The sequence below is a fragment of the Engystomops pustulosus genome, chromosome 2, assembly GCF_040894005.1.
Source record: "Engystomops pustulosus chromosome 2, aEngPut4.maternal, whole genome shotgun sequence".
In the NCBI taxonomy this organism is placed as follows: Eukaryota; Metazoa; Chordata; class Amphibia; order Anura; family Leptodactylidae; genus Engystomops; species Engystomops pustulosus.
This window is the reverse complement of record NC_092412.1, coordinates 144,975,706-144,994,523: the sequence shown is the minus strand read 5'-3', so window position 1 is coordinate 144,994,523 and position 18,818 is coordinate 144,975,706. Positions and strand designations below refer to the sequence as shown.

At 44.1% G+C, this 18,818-nt stretch overlaps 1 protein-coding gene across 3 annotated transcripts in view; it reads left to right on the top strand.

Moving 5' to 3' along the window:
• The window catches only part of RSPO1 (R-spondin 1), a 143,876-nt gene that overhangs the window by 17,238 nt on the left and 107,820 nt on the right, over window positions 1–18,818 (top strand). For 2 of the 3 annotated variants that reach the window (XM_072136762.1, XM_072136763.1), the window contains exon 1: window positions 18,158–18,504. The gene's annotated coding sequence lies outside the window, so the exon portion shown is untranslated. Of the gene's footprint in view, window positions 1–16,331; window positions 16,381–18,157; window positions 18,505–18,818 lie in introns of those variants that run through there. The other variant, XM_072136764.1, reaches the window with a different exon arrangement.

Below are 18,818 nucleotides of genomic sequence, written 5' to 3'. Positions count from 1 at the left end.
CGTTCCAGACGTGTGCCTGCCGCGCTATAGCCGGGCGGAGACACGTTAATTTTAATGCAGCCGACATATATATATATTTTTTATGGGGAAGGGGGCCCCATGTAGAAATCTGCTATGGGGCCCAGCCACTCCTAGTTGTGCCCCTGATGAGAGTCCATGTAAATACACCTCCTCTGTGATAGTCTCAGGCCCCCTTCACACTTGTGTTGCAGAATCTAATCAGGGTGCAATCAGGGTTTGGTTAGTGAAAAACTGACGTTTTTCATCAGCGTGCAATCAGTTTTCAGTCAGAGTTTGTTCAGTGTCTCACTTTTTCACACACGTTTTCAATGCATTTTTCATGCAATTTCAGTGCGTTCAGAGGTGTATCTTTTCTATGGCAATTGATCAGCGAAACACACATTGCTCTTGTATTGGACTTGCGTGTGTCTCAGAGTGCAATGCGTTTTTGATGCGTCTCCATAGACTTGTATGGTGCGTTTTTCACGCACGTGACTTGCAAAAGTAGAGCATGCTGAGATTTAAACGTGCATTTAAAAAAACGTGCGTGTGTGCTTGAAAAAAAATCATGCGCAGAATGCGCACGTGCAAAACGCAAGTGTGAAAGGGGCCTCAGGGTTCTGTTTAAAGCGCAGAGAGCATCATGAAGACCAAAGGACACACCAGGCAGGTCCATGATACTTTTGTGGAGAAGTTTAAAGTCGGATTTGGATGCCAAAAGATTTCATAAATTTTTAAACATCCCAAGGAGCACTCTGCAAGTGACCATATTGAAATGGAAGGAGTATCAGACCACTGCAAATCTACCAAGACCTGGTAGTCCCGCTAAACTTTCATCTCAAACAAGGAGAAGACTGGTCAGAGATGCCAAGAGGGCCATGATCACTGTGGATGAACTGCAGAGATCTACATCTGAGGTGGGAGAGTCTGTTCATAGGACAACATTCAGTCGTACACTACACAAGTCTGTCCTTTATGGAAAAGTGACAAGAAGAAAGCCATTTCTCAAAGATATCCATAAAAAGGCTTGTTAAAGTTTGCCACAAACCACCTGGGAGACACCAAACATGTGGATGAAGGTGCTCTGGTCAGATGAAACCAAAATCAGACTTTTTGGCCACAATTCCAAACGATATATCTGGCGTAAAAACAACACAGCTCATCACCCTGAACACACCATCCCTACTGTCAAACAATGTGGTGGCAGCATCATGGTTTGGGCCTGCTTTTCTTCAGCAGGGCCAGGGAAGATGCTTAAAATTGATGGGAATATGGATGGAGCCAAAACCTGTTGGAGTCTGCAAAAGACCTGAGACTGGGAGAGAGATTTATCTTCCATGAATGATCCCAAACATGTAGCAAATTTTAGAATGGAATGGTTCATAAATAATTCAGGTGTTAAAATGACCAAGTCAAAGTCCATACCTGAATCCAATCCAAAATCTGTGGAAAGCGTTGAAAACTGCTGTTCACAAATGTTCACAAATGCTTTCCATCCAACCTCACTGAGCTTGAGTTGTTTTCCATGGTAGAATGGGCAAGAATTTTAGTCTCTTGAAGGACAAAAATAATAGAGACATAACCCAAGCGAAGTGCAGCTGTAATTGCAGCAAAAGGCGACAATAAATTGTGATTATGTTGTGCGTCCTGGGTGGACCTGGATGTACTTGTGCCACTGCATGTAAGCCTCCTTTTGTCACTTAAAGGACATCTACCACCAAGATGAAAGATTGTATCCAAATGAATCTGAGGGGCTCCAGGCTCTATTAAAACCTCTGGAGCCTGGAGCCCTTCTGGCTCATTTTCATACAGTCATTTATGCCCTTTCAGCGACATGTTCTTTTTTTTCTAAAGACACAAAAGAATACAAGCAATCTATGCATTTCTGGTGCTCACAACACTCTTAATGTTGACTAAATAAGAAGCAACATGAATAACTGAATAATATAATACAAATCCACAATGTTTTATGGAAAGTTGTGAACTGCCATGAGATCTGCTTAATTAAGTTAAACAGGTTCTAAGTCTCCTGCATCTGAAAGAGAGGTATTTGTTGGCCCTGAAACACACCCATGACTCCTATAAAGTCATTTTATATCAACTCATCACATCTTCTCCTGAATACTGGTGGTTGCCAAACCCCATTCTGCTACTTCATGTAAAATGTTGCGCAGTTTTTTATCTATAAAATTACAGCATCCTTCAAGAGTGAAGACAAAATGTCAGGAAAATTAACTGAGAGCTCCAAAGTTTCTGGCCCCTAGAAATTTTTAAAGAAGCCAATAAGAGCTGTGAGCAGGTGGTGAACACTATTCCACGTTTCTGATCCAAGTTCCTACTTCCTCCTTGTATAATCCAAAAGAAATCCATATAATAGTGGAGAACTAAGGGTGCTGGAGCAATAGCAGTTAGACACAGTGGAGGAGATCATTCTGTCTACACCAGAATAAGGGAGTAATTTGCACCTGAGATACAGTATACCACATTTATTGAGGGTTTTAGACAATTTTTAGGCAGTTTCCAAATATTCGGGAAAAAGTGGAATTGTCTGGGTAAAAGATGGCATGGCTGTGCTGGAAAATTGCCTATGCACCAGAAAATTCAACATCATGGTGCAATAAACTAGATCACCTAACTGGGTGGAAAGTACAACTCGCCAGGCTTACACTGCACCAGATTAATCATCCAGCATCAGACAGAGTGTTTAATCTGGTGCAGAACTGTCTAGTTCTACTCTGCCCTGGTCTAAAAACAGACACATTAATATATCTCCCCTAATGTCCTGTGGTGAAAACTGTCCTTATTTGGTAACACGTTACAGTCCATGACATACAGTCCTTAACCCCTTAAGGATGCAGCCATATCTTAAGGCTCAGTCTCATTTTTTGGATTGGATTGGCTTTATATGGTTAGAACTTTTGAATAGAGATGAGCGAGCACTAAAATGCTCGGGTACTCGTTATTCGAGACGAACTTTTCTCGATGCTCGAGTGCTCGTCTCGAATAACGAGCCCTATTGAAGTCAATGGGAGACTCGAGCATTTTTCAAGGGGACCAAGGCTCTGCACAGGGAAGCTTGGCCAAACACCTGGGAACCTCAGAAAAGGATGGAAACACCACGGAAATGGACAGGAAACAGCAGGGGCAGCATGCATGGATGCCTCTGAGGCTGCTTAATCGCACCATTATGCCAAAATTATGGGCAACAGCATGGCCATGACAGAGTGACAGAATGAAGCTAGATAGCATCTAAAACATCCAATAATTGACCCTGACACTATAGGGGACGGCATGCAGAGGCAGCGGCAGCAGCGGCAGGCTAGAGAGTGGCATGGCGACATACCCTAAATGGACTCAGGCTTCAAACCAATGGGTGGCAGAGAGGAACCAAAGGAGGTGAGCAAGAAGTGCTCAAATAATATCGGTACATGATAAAAGTTTGCCAGTATATTTTGTGGATTACACAGCAGGGTGGCGACAAAGTTAACATGGAAGCCATGAAAACAACCCAAAATTCTGCCTGACACAGCTCGTTTGATAAGGGGACCATGTATGGAGGCAGTGAACTAGTAGTAGATTAAAGGTGCTGCAGTTAAAACTATGTTAGTTGGATCTTGGCATGGAGCTGGCGCTCCGCTGCCAGGCGAGCTTTCGCCAATCCAAGCCCCTGTCTCTAGGCTACTCCCCAAACAGCACTTCTAAGAACCTTTTGTATAAGATCAAGTGTAGTAGCGTTCTTATAAGTTTGGGATATGGCGGGTGAGGGGAATGTAAACAGATGCGCAAGAAGCGCTGAAATAATATCGGTAAATGATAAAAGTTTGCCAGTATATTTTGTGGATTACACAGCAGGGTGGCGACAAAGTTAACAAGTTTGATGTGGAATGCCCTGTAATAGCTCTTGGGCGGTGTGCCTTTTATCGCCTAGGCTCAGCAGTTTGAGCACCGCCTGCTGTCGCTTAGCGACGGCACTGCTGCTGTGCCTAGAGCTACCGACTGATGGCGCCATGGCCACGGATGGTAATTCAGAGGAGGAGGAGGTGGAGGAGGGGTGGGAGGAGGAGGAGGTATACTAGGCCTTTGAGACCTGGACCGAGGTAGGCCCCGCAATTCTCTGCGTCGGCAGTATATGACCAGCCCCAGGGTCAGACTCGGTCCCAGCCTGCACCAAGTTAAGTGTAGTAGCGTTCTTATAAGTTTGGGATATGGCGGGTGAGGGGAATGTAAACAGATGCGCAAGAAGCGCATGATGCGCATGGAGCTGGCGCTCCGCTGCCAGACGAGCTTTCGCCAATCCAAGCCCCTGTCTCTAGGCTACTCCCCAAACAGCACTTCTAAGAACCTTTTGTATAAGATCAAGTGTAGTAGCGTTCTTATAAGTTTAGGATATGGCGGGTGAGGGGAATGTAAACAGATGCGCAAGAAGCGCTGAAATAATATTGGTAAATGATAAAAGTTTGCCAGTATATTTTGTGGATAACACAGCAGGGTGGCGACAAAGTTAACAACTTTGATGTGGAATACATGAAAACAACCCAAATTTCTGCCTGACACACCTCGTTTGATAAGGGGACGATGTATGGAGGCAGCTATATGGACGACTTTTGGAGGTAGCAATGGAGACAACGTGTGGAGGCTGCTATGGAGACAATTTAATTTGGATAGTGCCTGTATGTGGCAGTCCAAAAAAGTTTTCAAACCAGAGGAGCAGGTAGGTGGCCCTCCAGAAAAATGAAATAGATTGAGTGCCTGTATGTGGCACTCCCAAAAATTGTTTAAAACAGAGGACCGGGTAGGTGGCCCTCCAGAAAAATTAAAGGCATAAAGTACTATAGCTAGAGCCAGTGGGCCCTGTCAAAAAATAGCCAGTTTCCTCTGCTTTAGTGTACAAAGAGGAGGAGAAGGAGGAAAATGAGGAGGAGGAGGAGGAGTGCATAAATTATTCAGGTTGAGCTTCCTTCACCTGGTGGAGATTGGAAATTATGAGAAATCCAGGCTTTATTCATCTTAATAAGCGTCAGCCTGTCAGCGCTGTCAGTCGACAAGCGTGTACGCTTATCGGTGATGATGCCACCAGCTGCACTGAAAACCCTCTCGGACAACACGCTAGCGGCAGGGCAGGCAAGAACCTCCAAGGCGTACAGCGCCAGTTCGTGCCACATGTCCAGCTTTGAAACCCAGTAGTTGTAGGGAGCTGTGTGATCATTTAGGACGATGGTATGGTCAGCTACGTACTCCCTCACCATCTTTCTGTAAAGATCAGCCCTACTCTGCCGAGACTGGGGACAGGTGACAGTGTCTTGTTGGGGTGACATAAAGCTGGCAAAAGCCTTGTAAAGCGTACCCTTTCCAGTGCTGGACAAGCTGCCTGCTCGCCTACTCTCCCTCGCTACTTGTCCCGCAGAACTACGCACTCTGCCGCTAGCGCTGTCAGAAGGGAAATAGTGTTTCAGCTTGTGCACCAGGGCCTGCTGGTATTCATACATTCTCACACTCCTTTCCTCTCCAGGGATGAGAGTGGAAAGATTTTGCTTGTACTGTGGGTCCAGGAGAGTGAATACCCAGTAATCGCTGCTGGAATAAATTCTTTGAACGCGAGGGTCACGGGATAGGCAGCCTAGCATGAAATCTGCCATATGCGCCAGAGTACCAACGCGTAAGAATTCACTCCCCTCACTGGCCTGACTGTCCATTTCCTCCTCCTCCAACTCCTCCAACTCCTCTTCTTCTGCCCATACACGCTGAACAGTGAAGGACTCAACAATGGTCCCCTCTTGTGTCTCGCCAACATTCTCCTCCTCTTCCTCCTCATCCTCCTCCACCTCCACCTCCTCCGATATGCGCTGAGAAACAGACCTAAGGGTGCTTTGGCTATCAACAAGGGAATCTTCTTCCCCCGTCTCTTGTGACGAGCGCACATGCTGATCAGAGAGTTTTTCAACAGGCCAAGCAGCGGGATGGTGAGGCTGATGATGGCGGCATCGCCACTGACCATCTGTGTTGACTCCTCGAAGTTACTCAGCACCTGACAGATATCAGACATCCACGTCCACTCCTCATTGTAGACTTGAGGAAGCTGACTGACCTGACTACCAGTTCTGGTGGAAGTTGACATCTGGCAGTCTACAATCGCTCTGCGCTGCTGGTAAACTCTGGATAACATGGTTAATGTTGAATTCCACCTCGTGGGCACGTCGCACAACAGTCGGTGAGCGGGCAGTTGGAGGCGGCGCTGCGCTGCCCTGAGAGTGGCAGCATCTGTGCTGGACTTCCTGAAATGCGCACAGATGCGGCGCACCTTCGTGAGCAAATCAGACAGATTGGGGTATGTCTTGAGGAAACGCTGAACTATCAGATTTAACACATGGGCCAGGCATGGCACATGTGTCAGTCTGCCGAGTTGCAGAGCCGCCACCAGGTTACGGCCGTTGTCACACACAACCATGCCTGGCTTCAGGTTCAGCGGTGCCAGCCACAGATCAGTCTGCGCCGTGATGCCCTGTAATAGCTCTTGGGCGGTGTGCCTTTTATCGCCTAGGCTCAGCAGTTTGAGCACCGCCTGCTGTCGCTTAGCGACGGCACTGCTGCTGTGCCTAGAGCTAGCGACTGATGGCGCCATGCCCACGGATGGTAGTTCGGAGGAGGAGGTGGAGGAGGGGTGGGAGGAGGAGGAGGCATAGTAGGCCTGAAAGACCTGGACCGAGGTAGGCCCCGCAATCCTCGGCGTCGGCAGTATATGACCAGCCGCAGGGTCAGACTCGGTCCCAGCCTCCACCAAGTTAACCCAATGTGCCGTCAGCGATATATAGTGGCCCTGCCCGGCAGCACGCGTCCACGTGTCCGTAGTCAGGTGGACCTTGTCAGAAACGGCGTTGGTCAGGGCACGGATGATGTTGTCTGACACGTGCTGGTGCAGGGCTGGGACGGCACATCGGGAAAAGTAGTGGCGGCTGGGGACCGAATACCGAGGGGCGGCCGCCGCCATGAGGTTGCGAAAGGCCTCGGTCTCTACTAGCCTATAGGGCAGCATCTCCAGGCTAAGCAATCTGGAGATGTGGACATTAAGGGCTTGGGCGTGCGGGTGGGTTGCACTATATTTCCGTTTCCGCTCCAGCGTCTGGGGTATGGAGAGCTGAACGCTGGTGGATGCTGTGGAGGATCGTGGAGGCGACGATGGGGTTTTTGTGCCAGGGTCCTGGGCAGGGGGCTGACTATCAGCTGAAACAGGGGAAGGAGCAGTGGTGTGCACGGCCGGAGGTGAACGGGCTTGGTGCCACTGAGTGGGGTGTTTAGCATTCATATGCCTGCGCATACTGGTGGTAGTTAAGCTAGTAGTGGTGGAACCCCTGCTGATCCTGGTTTGGCAAAGGTTGCACACCACAGTCCGTCGGTCATCCGGTGTTTCCTTAAAGAACCTCCAGACTTCTGAAAATCTAGCCCTCGCCGCGGGAGCCCTCGCCACGGGAGCTTCACTACGTGACACATTTGGCGCTGATGCACCTGCTCTGGCCCTGCCTCTCCGTCTGGCCCCACCACTGCCTCTTCCAACCTGTTCTGGTCGAGGACTCTCCTCCGTCTCAGAAGCACTGTGTTCACCCGGCCTCTCAACCCAGCTTGGGTCTGTCACCTCATCATCCTCCGATCCCTCAGTCTGCTCCCCCCTCGGACTTCCTGCCCTGACAACAACTTCACCACTGTCTGACAACCGTGTCTCCTCATCGTCGGACACCTCTTTACACACTTCTTCCACTACGTCAAGAAGGTCATCATCACCCACAGACTGCGACTGGTGGAAAACCTGGGCATCAGAAAATTGCTCAGCAGCAACCGGACAAGTGGTTTGTGACTGTGGGAAGGGTCCAGAAAACAGTTCCTCAGAGTATGCCAGTTCAAATGCCAAATTTTCCTGGGAGGGGGCAGACTGGGGGGGGAGGAGGCTGAGGTGCAGGAGCTGGAGGAGTGCCGATTTCGGTGACATGGGTGGACTGCGTGGAAGACTGACTGGTGGACAAATTGCTCGAAGCATTGTCGGCAATCCACAACATCACCTATTCGCACTGTTCTGGCCTCAACAGTGCTCTACCACGAGTCCCAGTAACTTCAGACATGAACCTAGGGAGTGTAGCTCTGCGGCGTTCCCCTGCTCCCTCATCAGCAGGTGGTGTCTCACCCCGCCCAGGACCACGGCCTCTGACCCCTGCAGTAGTTGGACGTCCACGTCCCCGCCCTCGTCCTCTACCCCTAGCCCTCGGGTTAAACATTTTGAAAATGAAAGTTATAACTTTAATTTTTTTTTTACTTTTTTTGGTGTTTTTTTGTGTTTTTTAGTTTTTTTTTTGTGTTTTTTAGTTTTTAAAACCAAACAATGCTATCCTATTGCTATGGCTATTTTCTAGCCAAGTATGAAAGCACACTGCTATGCCAGATGAGATGACGCTTAATTATGAAAAAATAAACGTAAAATAAAAAGGAAATGGCAGACTGTGCCTAATTGAAATCCAACCCCTAATAAATTTTCCCACTTCGGTCTTTGCGATGGATATGTGCGTCACTAAGCGCTAAACACAGCGGTCGCAAGTCTCACTCCAAATTCCTGACAATTGGCTAGTATATGCACTGCAGCAAGGACAGCCACCAGCAGATCAACCAGAAATAAAATATATATAACGCTATTGTAGGCGTAAGTAAGCCGTTTGGATTCTCCTTTGGCTATTTTCTAGCCAAGTATGAAAGCACACTGATGAGATGACGCTGAGTTATGTAAAAATAAACGTAAAATAAAAAGAAACTGCCAGACTGTGCCTAATTGAAATCCAACCCCTAATAAATTTTCCCACTTCGGTCTTTGCGATGGATATGTGCGTCACTAAGCGTTAAACACAGCGGTCGCAAGTCTCACTCCAAATTCCTGACAATTGGCTAGTATATGCACTGCAGCAAGGACAGCCACCAGCAGATCAACCAGAAATAAAATATATATAACGCTATTGTAGGCGTAAGTAAGCCGTTTGGATTCTCCTTTGGCTATTTTCTAGCCAAGTATGAAAGCACACTGATGAGATGACGCTGAGTTATGAAAAAATAAACGTAAAATAAAAAGAAACTGCCAGACTGTGCCTAATTGAAATCCAACCCCTAATAAATTTTCCCACTTCGGTCTTTGCGATGGATATGTGCGTCACTAAGCGCTAAACACAGCGGTCGCAAGTCTCACTCCAAATTCCTGACAATTGGCTAGTAGATGCACTGCAGCAAGGACAGCCACCAGCAGATCAACCAGAAATAAAATATATATAACGCTATTGTAGGCGTAAGTAAGCCGTTTGGATTCTCCTTTGGCTATTTTCTAGCCAAGTATGAAAGCTCACTGATGAGATGACGCTGAGTTATGAAAAAATAAACGTAAAATAAAAAGAAACTGCCAGACTGTGCCTAATTGAAATCCAATCCCTAATAAATTTTCCCACTTCGGTCTTTGCGATGGATATGTGCGTCACTAAGCGCTAAACACAGCGGTCGCAAGTCTCACTCCAAATTCCTGACAATTGGCTAGTAGATGCACTGCAGCAAGGACAGCCACCAGCAGATCAACCAGAAATAAAATATATATAACGCTATTGTAGGCGTAAGTAAGCCGTTTGGATTCTCCTTTGGCTATTTTCTAGCCAAGTATGAAAGCACACTGATGAGATGACGCTGAGTTATGAAAAAATAAACGTAAAATAAAAAGAAACTGCCAGACTGTGCCTAATTGAAATCCAACCCCTAATAAATTTTCCCACTTCGGTCTTTGCGATGGATATGTGCGTCACTAAGCGCTAAACACAGCGGTCGCAAGTCTCACTCCAAATTCCTGACAATTGGCTAGTAGATGCACTGCAGCAAGGACAGCCACCAGCAGATCAACCAGAAATAAAATATATATAACGCTATTGTAGGCGTAAGTAAGCCGTTTGGATTCTCCTTTGGCTATTTTCTAGCCAAGTATGAAAGCACACTGATGAGATGACGCTGAGTTCTGAAAAAATAAACGTAAAATAAAAAGAAACTGCCAGACTGTGCCTAATTGAAATCCAACCCCTAATAAATTTTCCCACTTCGGTCTTTGCGATGGATATGTGCGTCACTAAGCGATAAACACAGCGGTCGCAAGTCTCACTCCAAATTCCTGACAATTGGCTAGTATATGCACTGCAGCAAGGACAGCCACCAGCAGATCAACCAGAAATAAAATATATATAACACTATTGTAGGCGTAAGTAAGCCGTTTGGATTCTCCTTTGGCTATTTTCTAGCCAAGTATGAAAGCACGCTGATGAGATGACGCTGAATTATGAAAAAATAAACGTAAAATAAAAAGAAACTGCCAGACTGTGCCTAATTGAAATCCAACCCCTAATAAATTTTCCCACTTTGGTCTTTGCGATGGATATGTGCGTCACTAAGCGCTAAACACAGCGGTCGCAAGTCTCACTCCAAATTCCTGACAATTGGCTAGTATATGCACTGCAGCAAGGACAGCCACCAGCAGATCAACCAGAAATAAAATATATATAACGCTATTGTAGGCGTAAGTAAGCCGTTTGGATTCTCCTTTGGCTATTTTCTAGCCAAGTATGAAAGCACACTGATGAGATGACTCTGAGTTATGAAAAAATAAACGTAAAATAAAAAGAAACTGCCAGACTGTGCCTAATTGAAATCCAACCCCTAATAAATTTTCCCACTTTGGTGTTTGAGGTGGATATGTGTGTCACTAAGAGCTAAAAACAACGGTAGCAAGTCCCCCTGCAAATTCCTCACAATATGGTACTAGCTGCACTACTAGTGCCAGCAAGCCCAGCCACAAGCAAACAAAAAAAAAAAAGTATAACGTTATTGTAGCCCTAAGAAGGGCTGTTGGGTTCTTGTTGAATCACTCCTGCCTAACACTATTCTAATAGAACACCCTAACGCTTTCCCTGACCAGCAGCAGCTCTCTCCCTAGCGGCATCCAGACACAGAATGATCCGAGCAGCGCGGGCAGCGGCTAGTCTATCCCAGGGTCACCTGATCTGGCCAGCCAACCACTGCTATCGACGTGTAAGGGTACCACGTCATGCTGGGTGGAGTGCAGAGTCTCCTGGCTTGTGATTGGCTCTGTTTCTGGCCGCCAAAAAGCAAAACGGCGGGAGCTGCCATTTTCTCGAGCGGGCGAAGTATTCGTCCGAGCAACAAGCAGTTTCGAGTACGCTAATGCTCGAACGAGCATCAAGCTCGGACGAGTATGTTCGCTCATCTCTACTTTTGAACACTGATACTTGTGGTAAATGTTGGATGATAAGTTTTGCGTTTATTTACCAAAAAAAGAAAAAATTATGAATTTTTTTGAAAAATTTGTCATTTTCGAAATTCAAAACCACCGCCTTTTCAGGCCAATAGATTTGCCACCTAAATAAATTGCTGAATAACATTTCCCATATGTCTACTTTACATTTTCATAATTTTTGAAATGTCTGGATAATTTATTTTAAAATTGCGCGGCTTACAAATAGATTATCGTTTTTCTGTATTTTCAGAATTGACCATTTTGGGGATAAATACAGTTTTGAATGAAATTTTACATATTTAGCATTAAAACCCCATATATGACCAACCCATTTTCAAATCTGGGGACCAGCACTGCCATGACAAAGATCAGCGCCCCCCGAAAACGGTTCGGGGGAAGGGGTGATCATGGGCGAAAGACCCCCTAGAGGCATCTTAGATTCCGTGGTCGCGCTGACCACGGCATTTAACGGGTTAAATCGCGGGTGTTACACTGGGGTGCCGGCTATATGTTACAGCCGGCACCCGTGTTTGCTGAAGCCTGTTCAGCTCAGATCCATATCCAGATATATCCACCGCTGAGCGCTAAGGGGTTAATCAGGCATCCTCCTTGATCAAGGACCATCCTTGAAATGCTGACATTAATGTTAACGTAAAATAAAAAGGAAATGGCAGACTGTGCCTAATTGAAATCCAACCCCTAATAAATTTTCCCACTTCGGTCTTTGCGATGGATATGTGCGTCACTAAGCGCTAAACACAGCGGTCGCAAGTCTCACTCCAAATTCCTGACAATTGGCTAGTATATGCACTGCAGCAAGGACAGCCACCAGCAGATCAACCAGAAATAAAATATATATAACGCTATTGTAGGCGTAACTAAGCCGTTTGGATTCTCCTTTGGCTATTTTCTAGCCAAGTATGAAAGCACACTGATGAGATGACGCTGAGTTATGAAAAAATAAACGTAAAATAAAAAGAAACTGCCAGACTGTGCCTAATTGAAATCCAACCCCTAATAAATTTTCCCACTTCGGTCTTTGCGATGGATATGTGCGTCACTAAGCGCTAAACACAGCGGTCGCAAGTCTCACTCCAAATTCCTGACAATTGGCTAGTATATGCACTGCAGCAAGGACAGCCACCAGCAGATCAACCAGAAATAAAATATATATAACGCTATTGTAGGCGTAAGTAAGCCGTTTGGATTCTCCTTTGGCTATTTTCTAGCCAAGTATGAAAGCACACTGATGAGATGACGCTGAGTTATGAAAAAATAAACGTAAAATAAAAAGAAACTGCCAGACTGTGCCTAATTGAAATCCAACCCCTAATAAATTTTCCCACTTCGGTCTTTGCGATGGATATGTGCGTCACTAAGTGCTAAACACAGCGGTCGCAAGTCTCACTCCAAATTCCTGACAATTGGCTAGTATATGCACTGCAGCAAGGACAGCCACCAGCAGATCAACCAGAAATAAAATATATATAACGCTATTGTAGGCGTAAGTAAGCCGTTTGGATTCTCCTTTGGCTATTTTCTAGCCAAGTATGAAAGCACACTGATGAGATGACGCTGAGATATGAAAAAATAAACGTAAAATAAAAAGAAACTGCCAGACTGTGCCTAATTGAAATCCACCCCCTAATAAATTTTCCCACTTTGGTCTTTGCGATGGATATGTGCGTCACTAAGCGCTAAACACAGCGGTCGCAAGTCTCACTCCAAATTCCTGACAATTGGCTAGTATATGCACTGCAGCAAGGACAGCCACCAGCAGATCAACCAGAAATAAAATATATATAACGCTATTGTAGGCGTAAGTAAGCCGTTTGGATTCTCCTTTGGCTATTTTCTAGCCAAGTATGAAAGCACACTGATGAGATGACGCTGAGTTATGAAAAAATAAACGTAAAATAAAAAGAAACTGCCAGACTGTGCCTAATTGAAATCCAACCCCTAATAAATTTTCCCACTTTGGTGTTTGAGGTGGATATGTGTGTCACTAAGAGCTAAACACAACGGTAGCAAGTCCCCCTGCAAATTCCTCACAATATGGTACTAGCTGCACTACTAGTGCCAGCAAGCCCAGCCACAAGCAAACAAAAAAAAAAAAGTATAACGTTATTGTAGCCCTAAGAAGGGCTGTTGGGTTCTTGTTGAATCACTCCTGCCTAACACTATTCTAATAGAACACCCTAACGCTTTCCCTGACCAGCAGCAGCTCTCTCCCTAGCGGCATCCAGACACAGAATGATCCGAGCAGCGCGGGCAGCGGCTAGTCTATCCCAGGGTCACCTGATCTGGCCAGCCAACCACTGCTATCGACGTGTAAGGGTACCACGTCATGCTGGGTGGAGTGCAGAGTCTCCTGGCTTGTGATTGGCTCTGTTTCTGGCCGCCAAAAAGCAAAATGGCGGGAGCTGCCATTTTCTCGAGCGGGCGAAGTATTCGTCCGAGCAACAAGCAGTTTCGAGTACGCTAATGCTCGAACGAGCATCAAGCTCGGACGAGTATGTTCGCTCATCTCTACTTTTGAACACTGATACTTGTGGTAAATGTTGGATGATAAGTTTTGCGTTTATTTACCAAAAAAAGAAAAAATTATGAATTTTTTTGAAAAATTTGTCATTTTCGAAATTCAAAACCACCGCCTTTTCAGGCCAATAGATTTGCCACCTAAATAAATTGCTGAATAACATTTCCCATATGTCTACTTTACATTTTCATAATTTTTGAAATGTCTGGATAATTTATTTTAAAATTGCGCGGCTTACAAATAGATTATCGTTTTTCTGTATTTTCAGAATTGACCATTTTGGGGATAAATACAGTTTTGAATGAAATTTTACATATTTAGCATTAAAACCCCATATATGACCAACCCATTTTCAAATCTGGGGACCAGCACTGCCATGACAAAGATCAGCGCCCCCCGAAAACGGTTCGGGGGAAGGGGTGATCATGGGCGAAAGACCCCCTAGAGGCATCTTAGATTCCGTGGTCGCGCTGACCACGGCATTTAACGGGTTAAATCGCGGGTGTTACACTGGGGTGCCGGCTATATGTTACAGCCGGCACCCGTGTTTGCTGAAGCCTGTTCAGCTCAGATCCATATCCAGATATATCCACCGCTGAGCGCTAAGGGGTTAATCAGGCATCCTCCTTGATCAAGGACCATCCCTGAAATGCTGACATTAATGTTAACATGCAGCTTCTTTATGTTTGGTTGGATGTGTCTGTGACCTGTGATACTGTGGGAGAACAGCACCAAATTTTACCCTGATCCAAGAGTGTTGGGGTTATTAAAAATTGGACCGATTTGGCAAGCTTTGTGTAGCCCTGTGTAATCTGCGTGCCATATATAAATAAATAATTATTATTACTACCATTTCAATTAAAAAGTAGAGCACGTGGACTTGTTAAAGTACGGCACACGTCGGGTCGCGGTGCATGGAGAGGGCTCACGGGCTGAACCTTCTCCATAGCCGGTAAGTCTTTGCTGCATATTCGCAGTAAGTCTTTGCTTATCGCCGCCGGCAAAGGATTGTCGCCCCCCATGACGTCATCGGGGAGTGGCGATCCATCGCCATGACAGCCTCGAAATGTAATAACATTTTTTCACTGCGTTAAACCCTGTTACGGAAAATAGCGCCCAGAGTCCAAAATGGCACTGTTTTGCCATTTTGAAAAATATTTCAAAAATCTATAAAAAGTTATCAAAAGGTCATATAGTCCTAAAATAATAGCATCATCAAAAGTTGCAAAAAAAGACACCACTCACAGCTCCGTAAACCAAAGTATGAAAAAGTTATTGGCGCCAGCAGATTGCGAAATAAAAAAAAATTTGTACAGGTTTTAATTTTTGTAAATGTATGAAAACATTATAAAACCTATACAAATTTGGTTTCTTAGTAATCATACCAACCCAAATAATAAGGAAGACATGTTATTTGGGGTGCACAGTGAAAGCCGTAAAATCCAAGCCCACAAGAAAATGCTGCAAATGTGGCTTTTCACCATTTTTACTACATTTGGAATTTTTTTCCTACTTCCCAGTACATGGCATGGAATATTTAATACTATACTATGAATTGCAATTTGTTAGACAGAAAACAAGCCATCACAGAGCTCTTTATGTGTAAAAATAAAAAAAAAGATTTTTGAAGGTGGTGAGTGAAAAAAAAATGAAAAAACAAAAAAAGGGTCATGTCGTTAAGGGGTAAATAGCTAAACATTTGCTTGGTTGTGTATATTTTGCCTATAGAGAACTTTGTTACTAGCAGCAGGACTGTAAAATAAAGATTCTATAGACACTATAGCACTGGGAGCATATCCTTAAACTACAGTACCCTTAAATTTGCCCTTTACAGGATACTGCTCTGAGTGCCTGCTTTATTATGTAACTAGAAGCATGCTACAGCTTTTAATCAGAGCAGAAAAGGGATATTAATCAATTCTATGCTAAGAGCAAAGGGCAGCGCCACAGGACAATACCACACCAGGTTTTTACAGGTTCACTACAGACTTGCAGTGCTGGGGTCCTGGGTTCAAGTCCCATCTAGGTCAACATCTGCAATAAGTTTGTACGTTCTCTTCGTGTTTGCATGCGTTTCTTCCGGGTCCTCCGGTTTCCCTAAACACTCCGAAACATAGTAGTAGGTTGCTTAGATTGTGAACCCCATTGGGGACAGGGACCGATTTGGCAAGCTCTTTGCAGCGCTACCTAATCTGTGTGCACTATATAAATTAAGAATTATAATTTTTAAGCACATTATTAAGGTACATGCCTCTTCACATCAACATGGCATGGAGGTGGCAGAGCAGCAAAAATAATCACAATTTCTTGCGGTGTGCAAGAAATTGCTTTTATCTCATCGCTTCCACGCCAGAAACTGGCGTAGAAGCACTGATAAATGCCTTCTTATATTTTTAGTATTGATTGCATAACTTTCTAGAGAAATCCTTAAAACATAGCTTACAGCTTTGCATTTTTAATAGGGGTTTTTTTTTGTTACTGAAGGACTTAAATGTGTGATCTGTGAGAGACCTTCTTGGAAGCACCAGCTGTTGTAAGTATGAATCTGCACTTCCAATTCACAACTGGGAATAATATCCAAAAGAAGCATGAGTTGGAAGAGAGAGGATTACTCTTTTTCTGAACAATTTATATCTCTCTCACATATTCTGACACTTAGGTGGTATCTGATCTTCTCACAGCAATCTGCTGTAGTGTCATTTCTCCATGGCCTCCAGACATTGTGGCAAGGTGTTAATAAGAGTAGGCTCAGGATGTGCTAATTCTCATTATCATGTGTTTATTGGTTAAAGGAGAGAATGAAGCTTATTTTATTGCACACAGTTTCAGAACATAGGAGTAATATGGAATTGTGTAACTAGCAGGATGGAATGGTAGTTGTCCAAAACCATGAATACCTTCAGCTTCATTCAATAAAGTCCCTTACAGCATCAGTAGTAACAATGTAGGGAAGCCAAGTCACTCCCTCTTGTCAGTGGTTCTGTCTTCAAAAGCAGGCTGCCATTTACAGATTTTAATAATATATGATAGGAATATATCCTTTAAGTTGCAGAGTGTTATCTGTTTGTATACAATGCTCAGTGAATTGTGTGTTTACAGCCTGGCAGACAGGACATGTCACTGTGAACTGTCCTCTGGCTGATGTCATGGTGCTGAGGCAGAGCTCTTGTCAGCTTCACAGTAAACACATTTACTTGTAAAGACTTATCTTCCATCATCATCATCTAAAAAAGTTTCACATATAGATCCCCCACTCCAGTTTTTCCACTGCCTGCAACGGAAAATAAAAAAGCTTTGAAAAGCATCTGATTACAAATATAGTTTCATAAGAGGAATTGATAAGCTGCTAGGGAACAAAGATGAAAGCACTAACCACTCATGTTTGTACAACTTTTATAACTTTTCAACTTGTCTTGAGGGACCTCTTTAAAAACAGTATATACACAGTTTTTCTGAAAAATAAGGTGTATGTCAATGAAAGGATCAGCTTATAAGCTGCCCCCCACTTAGACGCCACATCATCCTGCTCTGGGGACATGAACCACTATGGGATCCCCAGTAAAAATATATGCACAAGTGTCCAAGCTGAGCATGCATGTGTATCAGGGAGTATGCAGAAATAGCCGACAACTATGCAATGTATGTGACCACCTCTTGATCACTTAGGTCCCTTAGGTCTAACAGTAAACTAAAGCACTTATTCCTCTACAAGCTACTACCATATGAACATAGGATAAAGGTTAATAAAATAGTTACAAATAAATAATTCGTTTTTTTTATGTGACCTTTCTAGAGAGGTGCGTTATCTTTTCAAAAGGTCATACATATGGTTTTTGGATCCCTGCTCATAAAGGCATCTGGGTTGCAAAGAACCAAAAAGCAACTTTTAGGAACAATAAAACAGTATATCACTGCATGTAGCTTCAACAAGAATCCTTTAATTGTTAAGTGTTAAGCACCGAAGATCTTTAGGAATCTGTTCTTTTCCTTCTGCTTTAATGGTATTGGGATAGCATTTAACATAAACATATCCCCTACTATAGAATAATATTTAGATGAGCATAAATATAGCCATGTCCCCAAGGCTTGCACTTCGGGTTTAGTGTAAAAAACTATTGACAAAAACCTTTAAAATAATGAATTTAAATAGGGTTAGTCTCAGCATACCAGTGGTAACTCTGTTTTCTGAGAAGCAAAGAGTTAAAATTCTCTGTCAATCCCTAGAGGAGGTGGCACTTGCATGCAACAGATATCTGGCTTAAGTTAGAGGGAAAAACTGGATGCTTTGGTCATTTAAAAAAGTGAGAGGGAAAGTGAGAGTCAGTCGACTGCATGAAAGTGGATGGAGCCAGAGCAGCAAACACGCTGGGGCTTTTCATTGCTTGAACACTTGGTTTTGCTGATGGACTACAATACAGACACAGCCAAACCCCTTCTCTCTCTCCTCTCTGAAATCTAGTTGGAGTTATCACTAGTGTGCATCTGAGAGCTGATATTTAACCCTGAATCCAATTCTCCTTTACATAAGATTTTCAGATCCACATTTTTGGAGACTTTATTTTACATTTTCTTTGGCTTTTGGGGAGATTCTCTGGTAAGGACGGATTGCTTATAGAAACACATCCATTCACTCTGTCAAGTGGAATTTATATTGAAGGTAAGGATTTTGGAATTTTTAGAATTTCTTTTCTGTTTACTCTTTCGTGTTGATCTCTGCATCAATACTGTAAATACAGATTTCCCTTTTTGAGTGATAAAAGGCAAAACCCAGAACCCTCAGCTAGGAACAGTAAAAAACATTTGTATATATCTGTTTGTATATGTGTAATGTATATGTACAATGATGTATTGTATCCTGATGACAAAAAGCAAACAGTTTAGTTTAGCTGAAGAAACAGACATCTTCAATTGTCAGGAGGCTTTGATTTACTTTATTTTAACCAGCGTGCAGAATTCTGTGTCACTTACTGA